Below are 14,365 nucleotides of genomic sequence, written 5' to 3'. Positions count from 1 at the left end.
GGAGATAAATTGGCTCTTTGTAGACTGCCTTAATGATTGTCCAAATGTTTTATTGAATGAAATGCTTTGACCAAAGATGTATGAACCATAAATATGTATTGAACACATGTATGTTTGATGAATAGGTTAGCAATGTTTAGGCACAGCTGAGGAGTTTTACTCTGGAAGGCATGGTTTCACCAGGGAGGCACAAGAAAAGAGAAACTGGAAAAGAAGAATTAAAAATGTGCTAGTATGTATCAATACGCAGTGATGTGGAGCCTCGGGTGTTTTTAATGCACGCGGGGAAAAAAACAGGTTTGCACTGGGAAAAGCATGTATCAGGTCAGAGAGGATGTTTGATTGTGTTGCCTGCATGCAACATTTCGACTGGCCTGAAATTACCCAGCAGACTCGAAATTAGATCAAGCATCCGCAAATAAAACATGGTTTTGGTTCAAGCAAACACAGGCGAACAAATAAATGTTGGACTGGTCTAGTTTTTATCTGTTGGGCTCTTTGGAACGAGACGGCAAAATGTCAAGGCAAATGGGTGCTAACTTCCAGATTTATTTAATTCTGCACAAAACATGTTTAACAAGGACAAACAATCTTTTATAGGCTGAAGAAAAAAAAAACAGGCAAACTGTCACTGGCAATAAACCTTTTTATTTCTTTGTTTTTATTAAATTGCCATCATTGGATTTAAGGAGGAGTCAAAATAAACTCTACAAAGTGCTTCAGATTAAAAGATAAGATAAAAAAATGACAGACAGGGAATCGTGAAGAATGAGTTGCCTTTTTAGAAAGATATTTGTTTATATCTGGCAAATGGGCCCAAGATTTGACTTATGACTTGAAACTAATGATTTAGTCTCCAGCAATGCTTGGATAGTGGGACACATTTTTTACAATATGAACTATGTACACCCTTTGATGGAAACAGTATTTCTTGATGGCCGTGGCCTCTTTCAGCAGAATAATGCGCCCTGCCATGAAGCAAAGATGGCTCAGGATGGTTTGAGGAGCACCACAATGAGTTCAAGGTGTCTTGATTTGACGTCCAAATTCTCCAGACCTCAATCCTGTCAAAAATCTGTGGGATGTACTGGACAAATGACTGTGATCCATGGAGGACTCATTTGCAATTTACAGGACTTAAAGGATGTGTTGCTAACATCTTGGTGGCAGATACCACAGCACACCTAGTGTACTGGAAGTCCATGCCTTGATGGTTTATTGCTGTTTTGGTAGCAAAAGGGGGTAGAACATAATATGTGTAGTCATATTATACCTGGTTGGTGTATCACTTGTCTACTCAGTTTGAGCATGCTTTCTTTACTTTATAATACAAGTGTCAGTAATCCAATTACACACTTTCATTTTGTATTTTCTAACAGTCACACACACAAACGCTAGGGGTAACTCACTGGGTTTATAACTTGCTCAAAGACACTACAACTTGTGGACTGAAAGAGCCGCGAACTGATCCACCGACCTTCCAATTGACAGACATCCTGCTCTTCCACCTCTGGCACTGGCCACCCCTCAAAATTTGCTGTACCTATTTTTAGTCATATCAGCTTTAATCTCAGGAAATTAACTAGGAATATAATGCTTTTCTTCCTGTCTTTTTTTGACATATTTTTTAAGTACCCTATATATATAGGGTATATATATATATACCCTATTTAAGTTTGTGGTCTCAGTCACTCATGTTGAATAAAACATTAAATTTGTTTCGGAAATTTTGACAATTCTTTTTTCAGAAGAGAAGATTACGGTATCCAGAATATGGTTATTCGCTACCAACTTGAAAATCAGAAGTCAGTAGCCAATAAGCGTGCAGTTTCACAGTCAGATCAACCTCTCATTGTCACATCAGGTTTTAAAACAACAAGGTGGCAACTGAGAAAATGCTTATTTTGAGGTTTCCAAATGGGACACCACTATCAGTGGGTTCAATGCCTTAATGCACTAGCTGCAGCAAAACTGTTTGCAGAATGAAAAAGCAGCAACAGCAACTTCTTTATTCACAAGGGGGTCACGACATCAGTTAGCTTCATAGACTTGATTTGACCAGCTCTTATTACAAATGGCCTTCCTGACACAGCACCACAGGTGTTTGTGTCTTCTCCTGGTTTTGAACGAGGTACGTTTCACTTGTTAAAGTGAATGCGTAAACCACTAAAAGTATGATCTTTCCTTTCTCGACTGTTATTGTTTCTAATGACAGAATTCTAATTTAGAGAATTACAGACTTGTAATCACAGACTTGATCACTTTAACTTACTTTGTACTTTCTCTTGCTGGTTAGGTTTAGGCATTGAAAAGCTATAAGTAACATTTATGAAAAGGAATTGTTTTTGTTACATCCCTTGACCCTACATATAGAAAAAATTCTGAGTGAAGAGTGACAAATCTGCTTCATTCGTTTTTGACAAAATGGCATTAACTGATGTCAAGCTTGAGGAAAACAGGATGGATACCCTCCAAAATGCCGGCTTTCGTTAGATCCTCTCAGTCTCCATAAGGCAGCATTTTTATAAATGTTATAAATCTCCCTACATGACCATAGAGTACACTATGCAACTGTTTCGCATACAGATTAGTACTCAAAAAAAAGCAAATCTGTTAACTATGTAAAGGTTTATCTCTTAAGATGACCGACTGACACATACACCAGATTTACAGGCAGCTTAGTGGAGTGGTAAGGTGGCAGAGCATGACTCTGGTTACAAATTAGTGTGAAGCACAGGCCAGCATGTGGCTCTCTCAGCTGCAGTGTGCAACAGAAACTGGCAGGCTTGTAAGGCCTGCCACTGGCATTGAAATCTTATGAAAGAGCAAGAATTATTTAGCTTTGGGATGTCAAATGCTGGACTGGCCTGATTACTTTTTTTTTCTGATCGCTTAAAGTGCTTTGCACTTCAAACTACATTTTTCCACATATATTCATACACTTTTTTTCTGCATACACCTCCAGTCAATTTAGAATCAGTTAATCTAATGGATGTGTTTGGGCTAATGGAGTAGTACCTGTAGGAAACTCCAAACAGAAAGCCCCAGACACCAGGAGAACATAATGTTTTTGATTCATTGCAGAGCAGTTCTGGGGTGTATTTTTTGTATACTGATTGTGTTTTATCAACACTTTCCAAAACCCATAGCTGTGGATACCTTTCAAATATATTTGGTTGTCTTGACAATGAATAGTGAGGCACTCTGCGTATGTAGGAGAGCTGCTCTGCTCACATATTCTGTTGAGGTATAGATCCATTTGCGGATCCATTCTCTCTCTGATTTGATTTTCCTGATGGCCCATTCACTCTAGGTAATGCTGTTTTCTTTAGCCCTTTTCAGACATGGCACATGTAACATTGTCTGAACGACAGACAGCCATTACTTATGGCTGTGGGGCTGGCTGCGGCCCAGGTGGTAGAGAGGGTTGTCCGGTTGGAAGGTTGGTGAACTGATCCCCGGCTGTAGACCTACAGTATAGTCCATCTGTCAAAGCATCCTTGGGCGAGATAGTGAACCCTGAGTTGCCCCCCATATATCTATCTGAATGTGTCTGTGTGAATGTTAGCTAAAAGTGCTATAGACACTGGATGAATTAAACTTTGAGTGCTACTACTGCATACAAGTACCAATCTATTGACATATGCAGACTAATTAGGCCAGCATACTTTATGTTCATATAAGGTTCATTAAGGCATTAAGTTCACCATGCCCACAAGTGTATGAAATCACTCATCATGCACAGGGACAGTTGGAGTTGCTGACTATATTCTCTAGCAGGGGTGGGCAACTCCAGGCTTTAAATGTGTCCTTTATCCAACACAGCTGATTCAAATTGCTAAATTACCTCCTCAAAATGTCTTGTAGTTCTCCAGAGGCCTGGTAATGAACTAATCTTTTAATTCAGGTGTGTTGACCCAGGGTGATATCTAAAACCTGCAGGACACTGGCCCTCGAGGCCTGGAGTTGCCCACCCTTGTTCTCTATTCAGATCCTGCTTTAAAGTTAACTACACAAGCTAATCAAAGACCTTTCTTTTTATTTCTAAAAAAAACATCAGGAGCATTTCCCTAAGTCTGACTTGCATAGGCCCATGTGCTCATAAAACATTAGGGAAGATGTCAGTCTCTACCGGCCACTTAGCCGCACTGGAGTCAGCCATGCTAGGTGCCTGTATTGAGGAAACTAGCATAACTGACTCCACTTCTGCTTGCATAATGTCCAGTGAGCATTAACTGGTGGTAACTAGACTTTAGGAGAAAATGTCCGGGAAGCAGCATTTCTCCAGGTAAAAATGCCCTGTTAATGCCAGAGATCAGAGGAGAATCACCAGATTTCTTTGAGCTGATAGAAAAGCAACAGTAACTAAAAAAAAACAAAAACCCAGGTATCCGGAAGAGCATCTCTTAATACACATGTGAAACCTTGAAGCAGATGGGCTACAGCAGTAGAAGGCCACATGGAGGTGCAACTCCTGTCAGCTAGAAACAGTATGCAAGAGTTAACACAGGGTTACCAAATTTACACAATAAAAGATTATGAAAAAATATCACCTCGTGTGATTAGTCATGACATTTGGCTGGTAAGGTCAAAATGTGGCGCAAACAACACAAAAAGCATGGATACATCCTGGTTTATATCAGGCTAGTGGGGGTGCAACGGTATGAAGGACATTTTCTTGGCACACATTGGGCCGTTAAGTACCAGAACATCACTTAAACACCACACCCTACCTCAGTATTGTGTCTGGTCATACCCATCCTTTATGGCATCGTCTGATGGCTGCTTCCAGCAAGACAACAAACCAAAGCGCAAATCATCTCAAACTGATTTCTTGAACATGGCAATGACTTCATCGTACTCAAATGGACAAATCTACACCAATGTGATGGTATCATGCCGATATGAGAGTAAAATCTCTGACGAATGTTTCCAGCGCCTTGTTGAGTCCATGTCATGAAGAACTGAGTCTATTCTGAAGGTAAAATTGGGTCCAATCCAGGACTAACAAGGTGTACCTTATAATGCATCTGGTGAGTGTATATTTTTCCTTATTTTGATAACATATAATGTCTTAACACCTCCAGAAGGAGACTGTAATGAAACTGGAAGCTGTTTGCCAACAGAAGGATAGAAGAAGAATGCACTGCCAAGTACCAAGAACGGTGGCACTGTGTGATAGACAGCACTACAGAAACAGAAGAAACATGCAAAGCCAAAGGTTACTACAGGTTAACATCAAAATGTTCTGTGTGGAACTCAGGAAAAAATAACCAAAAATGTGGACAACTGGAAACAACACCACATAACGCTAGAATGTCAGAAGTCTACCATTATGAGTTTTATGTTTTTTTAGCCAATGACTGAAGAGCTATTCAGTCAAAGTAAATTCAATTGTATTTCAGTTAAAGTTTACCGATCAAAACAAATGTCATCTTGAGGCATTTTATATAAGAGAAGCACAGACTGCAATTTTCTAGACCTATTCTGATTTCCAGTATTTTTTTAAGAGTGACCTGCTGATACCAATTTTTGCAGGCTCTGATTTTGTTTCTAAGAACTATCCCTGACAGCATATACGAAGAAAAAATCAGCTTTGCCTCAACATGCCGTACTATTTTAATAATAAAAGAAGATACTGCAGTTTGTGGGAACCTGTAAAGTTGAATAAGTTACAAGGTCTTCTCCCACTTAAACAAGTGAAAATAAAGCCCTCTGCTACTGGATAGAGCAGAGCACTTTGTTAACAGCGTACACCAGTTATAACACAAAACAAGTGTCAGTTAGTTTCTATATTTTTCAGTATGTTTATAACTTAATCAGATAACAGATGCTCATACCGAGGGTGTTAGCTTGTGGCTGGCTCTGAGCACTGAACAGTTTTAGCTTTAGCCACTTTCCTTTTGTCGGCTTCTTTAAAATATCCATGATCAAACAAGCCCCTTTTTTCTATGCTTAAGTGCTTTCTGTCTAACCTTCATACACATTCAAGGATCAAACCACCAACCTTCTGATTACTAGATGACCTGCTCTACCTCCTCCTCTTGTTGTCTGTCCTTGTGTGTGTGTGCTGTGACTTTTACATAAATGTTACCACGGGATGTATTTAGACACCAAGACATTTAGGTGCCAGCCATTGTCAAATGCAGAGGAGTGTTAAACAAAGTGAAAGAAATGCCCAATAAAGAAGGGTTCTCTACATTTTTCAGCTGCTCTCTCACGTGTTTCACCAGTTGAATGTGATCCTCCTCTGTGTCAATAAAGGAGGGGATTTGTTTGAAAGACTCTGGGGGATATTTCTTTTATTCTCACCAGGCCTTTTATGAGCCTTTAGTCAATTTAAACTAGCTTTAAAAGAACCTTTCAAAAGACCAAAAGGCATGCTTTTGTGAGAGAAAAAAGATCTGTTGTTTAATTTTTAGATCCATTAACTGTATGCAACAGCAAGAGAAGTGCTACATTTTAAACTTAACCTTACACCTTAAAGACTTCATTAATTTCCTTATCCAAAAATAGGTAAACACAAATGGTAATATTCCTGTTAAATGACATATCACCTCTTAGCACCTTTTTAAAGTGTAAAACACAAACTCACTTTTCGCTTAAATCAAATGGTGGTAGAGAACACATACCCTTTATTAATGAGAATATGTTCTGGATAATTATGACACAGTATGCAGCAGGTACTGTGTCAACCACATTAAGCGAGGATCAACTCAGTGGAAATGTCACAGAATAAAACTGCAGAGCACGGATGTTGCGTGGGTGCAGCTTGAATCTTAATTAAGGCTGGCATTCATTTGGTTAAAGTGGGTGTCACCTTTTCCAAATGGTGGCTACAATGCAAGTCATACTGAAATCAAACTTTTCAACTCATATGCTTTGGGTCAACTGGGCTTGAGAAAAATGGTATTTCAGACATTCAAATGGACGGGTAATACAAGCAGAATAAAGTATAGGAAGGAATACTGTTGCCACAAAATTTCCACTTAGGGGGATGGAAAAGTTTTATTGTGAGACTGGGGTGTGCCAATCCTTTAACAAATCTCCAAGAAGAAAAATAACTAAGGGGCCTCCAAGAAGAGTTTGAAGGGCAGAGTCACAAGTATGTAGCCTATGTTGAAAATATTTAAAGGATTTTGCTGCTTGTTTTCAAAGTGAAGCTTTTGCTCAGACAGATTAAATAAATAGCTTTACAATCACATCCAGCGCAGATCTGTGTTATTATCATTATTATTATTACTGTTTGCCCAGTGGTGCCTGAAATGGGCATACGAATTATTGGATCTGAGGTGTTTTTGTTTTATCTGAGGTTTTAGATTTTTGTTTGTCATGTCTGTTCTCTTTTTTTTCTTTCTCAATTAGCACATTATAATTATCTAGTTGTCTTATTTGTGGGAAATACATTGTGCAATGTCCCAATGCTGTACTCAGTGTATGCCATCATAAGGTGTTATCACTGTTTACTGTTGCTTAGTTAATTCACACATTTGATAATTGTTTTGCACCTATTAAACAGGCACATTTTAAGGAGATTGCAATCTCCCTATTATGGCGCTGAACTGAGCAACTGCAGTGCATCTGGTGAATAAAATCTCCACATCTCCAGCTCATGGCAAGATAGTGAATACAAGATGATGTGAGTGTGTGCTTTAAAACTGCATTCTCTCTAATGGCCAGCAGGGGGAAACCTGTCTGTCTGGTTCTGGGAAGACATATGATTGTATAGAAGTCTAAGAGAAAATTACCCTGCTTCTGATTTGACTTATTACCTAATCAAACATTTTCCTAATCAGTTTATGGTCCCAATCGCTTCTTTATAGACATCTTTAAGACAAAATGGTGCTAATTTTCTAAATTATATTCCCATTTAGAATAAAAAAATATTGATAAAGCAAGGTATAATTGGTGGCGTGGCTACCTTAAGATTTATAAGGCACAATTGCATAGATCTGAATAACCTTTCCAGATGGCAAATACCACAATGTAACCTTTAAGTCTTTAAAGCAGTGATCTACAAGCTAAAGGTGATATATAGTTGTGTTCGTGTCCATCTTTTATATACAGCCCTGGAACCACCATGGCTGAACAGCACCTAGAGTTGGCTGCAGGTATAATACGTGGGAAACATACATGCAACAGCTGGGCTCTAGCTCATAGCAATGCCAGATTTAGACTTTGGTATTCTAATATCTACTAATGGACACTTACTTGGAATTGCATCATTAGAATGTAAATGCCCCTGCAAAATTAAATGGAAATCTATGTATTTATGGTGTTAATTAAACTGTGGACTTTTAGGTTCTCTACCATCTGCCAGAGGGTGCTGTAGCTCCTGCTGAAGTCCTGCTTTTTTCCCATGATGTTGGATCAGTGCATCACGACTGAACTAAACTTTTATAAAGTAAGTTTGCAAAACAATAGAGGCGGTCAGCTCAGGTAATCGGTATGATCGATGCTTGTTTCTGTCCTTACAGTGGGGTTACTATGTACCCCACTGTTATTTTTTTCTTTTTTGGAAAAGATAACATATATTTCAGACATGCACTATGAAAAATATGGGGGTCATAGTGATTTAGTGGTCATTAAAGTGTCTTCAGAATTTTCAAATTGATGATAATTTGCTTCATCATTCATGACATGCTGCCCCCCCGCCCGCCATTATAGATTAATAATATCGATATCGGTACTGGTATTGGCAATACTGGCCCTACATTTACTTGGTTGTTGTTTCTTTGTTTTTATTTACTTTACTTACTTTTTTCCAATTGGTTAGTGTTTCCTTCAGCTTTTTTTTTTTTCAAAAGTTCTAATGCCTAAGCTGAGAGTAGCACAGGGTGACTGTAAATATAGATATTATGTAGTAATTGATCATTAAGACCTTGAATCATCTGAGCTCCCTATGAGGTAGAGCGATGAAACAGAGGAGGAAGGTAGGCGTTGATGGTGTTATTGGGGGGAAAAAGTGACAGACAAAACACTCTAGTCTAGAATCTTTGCTAATATGCGTCATCGATGTGGATTAAAAGTAAAGGCCTCAGCGGGAGACCAGAACCATTAGTGTAATGATGAAAAGGCAGACGAGCACTTGCTTGTCAGCAAGGGAGAGTGTGCACTTTTTACCTCCGGACTTCATTAAAAGGAGATTCACAAGGCTTAGCCTGGAAGACTGCTGCTGCCAGGGGGTTGAGGAAAAAGGGCGATGCAAGTGCAGGGACTCCGCAGTGCATGTGTAGTAGCGCGTGTGCGTGAGGCATGGGCTCACGTCAACCTGTGTGTGTTTTCAGTTATGTGCTTCTTTATGTGAATGACTGAATGTAGTGTAAAGCGCTTTGGGGTCCTTAGGGACTAAGTAAAGCGCTATAGAAAATGCAGGCCATTTACCATTTTATTGACCTTGGGTTTAATGTGGATAACCATTTTTTTTTTTCTTTTTACTTTCAATGACTGGTGTCACTTCAATAAAACCTCTGGTCATGGAAAATCAAATAGACATTTCCACATCTGCTGTTAGAAATAAGATCTTTCTGTACCTTTAGGGCTATCTACACCAAAAGCCAATGTAGACTCATCAATTAACTTAACATGCAGGTCTTTGCTATTACTATTCACTGTGGTTTTACTACTAAAAACCACAGAAAGATCTGTACCCAGAATCTTCTTGTTGTTAGACAACAGTACTAACCAGTATAACAACATGCTGCAGGAATCCTGTAGCCTTGCATTTAGCTTAAAAAAATAGTAAACCTAAACATCTGAGAGTGAAAGTGAAATTTTTGTTTGCATTAAGCAAAACACAGGCTCACTGTCTGTCTAGCAGGTCAGTGATGACCCATCTATGTTTAGGGGTAGGGTCTGGGTTGCAAATCCAGTCCTTTTTAGTTTTCCATCTGGGTGTTACAAGAGGGTAGGATTTTTATAAAGAACCGAAATTAATGAATGAGACTTAATCTGAATGGTAACATATTCTACTTTCTGAAAATGTGCCTATTCATGTGGCTAAAAGAAAACCCAGTTCCAGTCCTGAATGGGCTGATGATGCTCTGCAGGGTGTAATATGGTAAAAATACACAAATTAGGCATAACATTATGACCACCTGCCTGATATTTTGTCAGGCTGTTTTGTTTACAGCCACAACAGCCTTGACCTGTCGAGGCATGGACTCACCAGACCCCTGAAGACGTGCAGCGGTATCTGGCACAAACCCTTTAAAACCTGTAAGATGTGAGGTGGGGTCTTGTCCAGCACATCCTACAGATGTTCGATTGGCTTGAGGTCTGGGGAATTTGGAGGCCAAATCAACACCTCAAACTCATGGCTGAACCATTTTTGCTTATCCCCATAACAAACTGCGAAGCCCTGTGTACTCTGACACCTTTCTATCAAAACCAGCATTAATGAGCTTTGGCACGACCCTGTCACTGGTTCAATACTGCAGGCCAAGAACAGGTTTTAGAGATGCTCTCACCCATGTTTTCCCATTTTTCCTGCTTCTAACGCATCGATTTTGAGGACAAAATGTTTACTTACTCCTTAATATGTCCCATCCATTAACAGGTGGATTGATGAAGCAATAATCAGTGTTATTCAATTCACTTATCAGTGGTCATAATGTTATGTCAGATCAATAAGTGTACTTCATGCTGTTTAGGAACATACATTTTCCCTTTTGGGCCTCTAAAAGTTACACATACATAGTTACCTTGGGGTCCTAAGTAATGAACATGGGGTACTCATACACTCACGTCAGGAGAGAAATGGGCTTTTTACTATGACCCCCCTTCCATTTTTGAGAGAATAGAATTGGCAAAAGCAGTTGGTGCTCAGCATTTCAATCTGCATCTTTTATAGATATCTGACCACCACATAAATTTATTAATATAACATTTCAAGTCCTTTCTACTTGTCTGCCAGGTACATGTACCCTCAAAATTCACTGCCCCATGCAAGTCCACATCATGCAGCACTCCTGCTTCTCATTTCCACATCAAGACACACTGGTCCACACTTTTCTACACCAACACACCAATCTTTGTGTCTGTTCACCCCTTCCTGGGAGAATTGCATTTTCTTGCAATCCTGCTGTCACTCAAATATTATTTACTTGCCGATGAATCGATTAGCGCATAAAATATGGAGGAAACTCAATGCCGGATCAAACAAAAAAATATATCTGACACTTTCACCTTGGCTTTCTGAAAGCTTTGATAAGCAAGCTTCCAGTCTTTGTGAGATAAAGTAGGCCTAATAATTACTTGATATGTTGGAAAAAAGAAACTGGTGGACAAACTGATAATGATTACTTATTTGGTACTACAGCTGAACCCAAATATATAGAAACATCTTCCCAAAAGCACAGCTGAGAAAACAGGGTTTAAATCTGTTATTAAAGCTGTCCACTATCAGGAAAGGAAGATGTAAAGGAGGTATGACAGAAGAAAGTGAAGAAGAGCAAGTCAGATTATTAAGATTGCTGCCTCACCTTAAATGAACGAGACTGAATGTAATCCAGTCACAGTGAATTAATCATTTAAGGGTTACTGGCAAGGTCTTAGATTGGCAAAGTCACTGATAGCTGACAGGTCATCAAGTTGCTGAGTTTTTACAGCTGCTTGTTCCACATTAGCATGAGACAAGTTAATCTTTCAGCACTCCCGGTGGCCCTCAGGTAGCACAGCGAGCACTGAGGGAGCAGCTTCGATAGTCGGTGTTGCTCACGCTCCACTAGCTGATGCTAATTAGCGTCACGCATTGAACCAATCACCTAGCGCCTGCCGCACCTGACACACAAACCATCATTTGATATCAGGACAGAGGGCAGGATGTAAAAAGATATTAATGTGGTGTGAAACATGGGTCTCAACACATGAACTGAATGAATATGCACCAGTTTACAGACAGCTCTTGTCTTTCCTCTGCTCTTATCTGATGTCCTCAGATGTAATCTCGATAGAGAACTGGCAAGCTGGATGGCTAATTTCCTGAATGGGAAGCCTCAATATGTCCAAGTGGAAAACACAGTGTCAGAGTCATTCCGTCAGCAGCCTCCCCACAGGGAAGGGTACTAGCATCTTAATTCTGGTCTGGGAATACAAGGTTTGGCTAAATTTACTACATGTAAACAACTCAGCAGTCTGACCTGGGAATTGCACTCTTAAAAAGGGTCTGCCATTCACCAGTGCTACATTCTGTCTGGCTTACTTTATGACTGACTTGGAAAGTGCAGTGATACAGCAGCTTGCAGCTGTCTTCTTTTACTATCAAAACCACATCTTCTGGGTTGTGTAACTAATAACTTTGACCCTTTTCTTTTCTTTTTTCATGCCATAATTTGTCTGGACCAACCAGGTTATCCTGTGTATCCATTAAACATGATGGATTCATAGCTCTGATATAACGGGGGTAGGATTAGTCCATATAAATGGTTACTGAAAGTATTAGAATTAGCATTAATATAATCATACCTAAACCTGTAAAGTAGTGAAATTACTTTATATATTCAGTTGTTTGGCTCAGTAGCTGAAATTTTATTGTACTGCCAGTCTGTCATCCTGTCACCCTGACAGGTCTTCAACAGGGTGGACAGAAAAGGTGGCCTTTTTGTACATTGAACTGTCATTTCCCTGGGATATCATTTACATGTGTATTACCGAGACCTCACAAAGTATGAAATTTACACATATATAATATAAAAGCCGTGATAATGAAAAACAAGAGGAATAGAGCTGGTGTATATCTTCATTGTCTAGTGTAACTGTATGTAACATGCTCAACAAATGATTGAGTTTATCAAAACAACAAGATGTCAAAAGGCAATATATATATATATAGATATATATATCTCCTCATTCAAACCTGGTATTTTATAAGTTTTTCTTCTTCTTCTTCTTTTTTTTTTTCTTAATCTGTGACCATCTCTGATATGGCTTGGTATTACTCTAGAGCCATTGCCTTTAAAGATATAGGATTACCATGTCCAACTTCTTTATAGTGAACAGTCATTGGATAATGCGAATAGCAGTCATGTGTTTCTTTGAACTTTCTCTTTGTTCTTCTTATTCCAGGCAATACATAAAAAAGGAAGTGCTGCAGTTTGCAAAATGTTTCACTTTGTATGTCCTTGGTTTCTGGACCAAAGCTGATTTGGGTGGCAAAATAACTGCGATACAGTTTATCTTTCAGTGTAGGTGCTCTTCTTGGGACAAAAAAGGGGAGATCAGAAAAAAGTTCCAGTCAGCAAGTGTAACTCTGTAATATATTCCAATTGCTTCGGATAATGCCACAAATTTGCTCAAACTGTTGCTGTAGGTGGTGATAAAACGGGTATTTGAATTTTGTGGCTGTTCTTGCTTTTTTTACACAGAAGATTTATCCTATCCATAGATTTGCCTTTGAGAAGCGAAGTTTCCAAAGTTTTAGGTTTATATCTATGCTCAACAAAATGCAACTTTATATCTACAGCCTTTGAGTCAAACTCAGTGCTTTGACTGAAGATGTGTCAGAGACGTTGTCCAAACGGGATGTTGTTGATCAGGTGAAAAGGTTGAAAAATGTCGGCAGAATAGTATTGTGATCTGTTTTGTTTCAGAATATTATGGAATATAACTTTCCAGAAGATGTTATTGTGACTGATTTTGCTTTGACTTCCGAAGAGTTCCCCACAATCTCCAGTAGCATTACGGCACTTTTGCAGAACAGTAACAACTTATCAATATTCAAGTATATCTCCCAATAACATATGATTTTGTCTCGGTATGGATTAGAAGATCAATTTCTTCCCACAAAACCAAGAAACAACTGGGACTTTTTGTAGCACCAAAAGCTGTACCTCGTTCTTGTCAAAAGAATTTGTTTTCAAAGACAAAGACAATGTTATTTAACATCTGTTCTATTAGGCAGATTGTCTTGTGGATATAGGTTTAAACCAATTTGACCTTCTAAGTTTGGGAATTGTTTAAAGTGGTAATTTAAGGATTATGGTGATACCATGCTTTAAGATGCAAAGTCCTACAAAATTAAAATAACTCCACCTTAGTATGGGAGCAAAACTTACGCAAATAGACAGTGATGACACACTTTCCTCTGGGAAAAGCATACCTGAGATATTCATCATTTATTCATCTTGTCCTGTCTAGTAATCCGCCTGGGTTGTGATTGAGATTGTCATTTTTTTTTCCCTATCTCTTTGTGGAGCGTACAAAATGAAAATGAGGGGATATTAAAAAAAAATCTTTTTTCTCTGCATTCATGCTGTCGTTGCTGGTGTGTTTATCTTCACTGTTACTAGCAAGATTAAAGGATAGCAACATATCTTTGACCTCTCCTCTAAGGAACGCCTTTCCTTTTGTCACCAGGAGTAAACCT

The sequence above is a fragment of the Oreochromis niloticus genome, linkage group LG23, assembly GCF_001858045.2.
Source record: "Oreochromis niloticus isolate F11D_XX linkage group LG23, O_niloticus_UMD_NMBU, whole genome shotgun sequence".
Classification (NCBI taxonomy): domain Eukaryota; kingdom Metazoa; phylum Chordata; class Actinopteri; order Cichliformes; family Cichlidae; genus Oreochromis; species Oreochromis niloticus.
The sequence above is the reverse complement of the archived record's forward strand: the minus strand, read 5'-3'. Positions refer to the sequence as shown.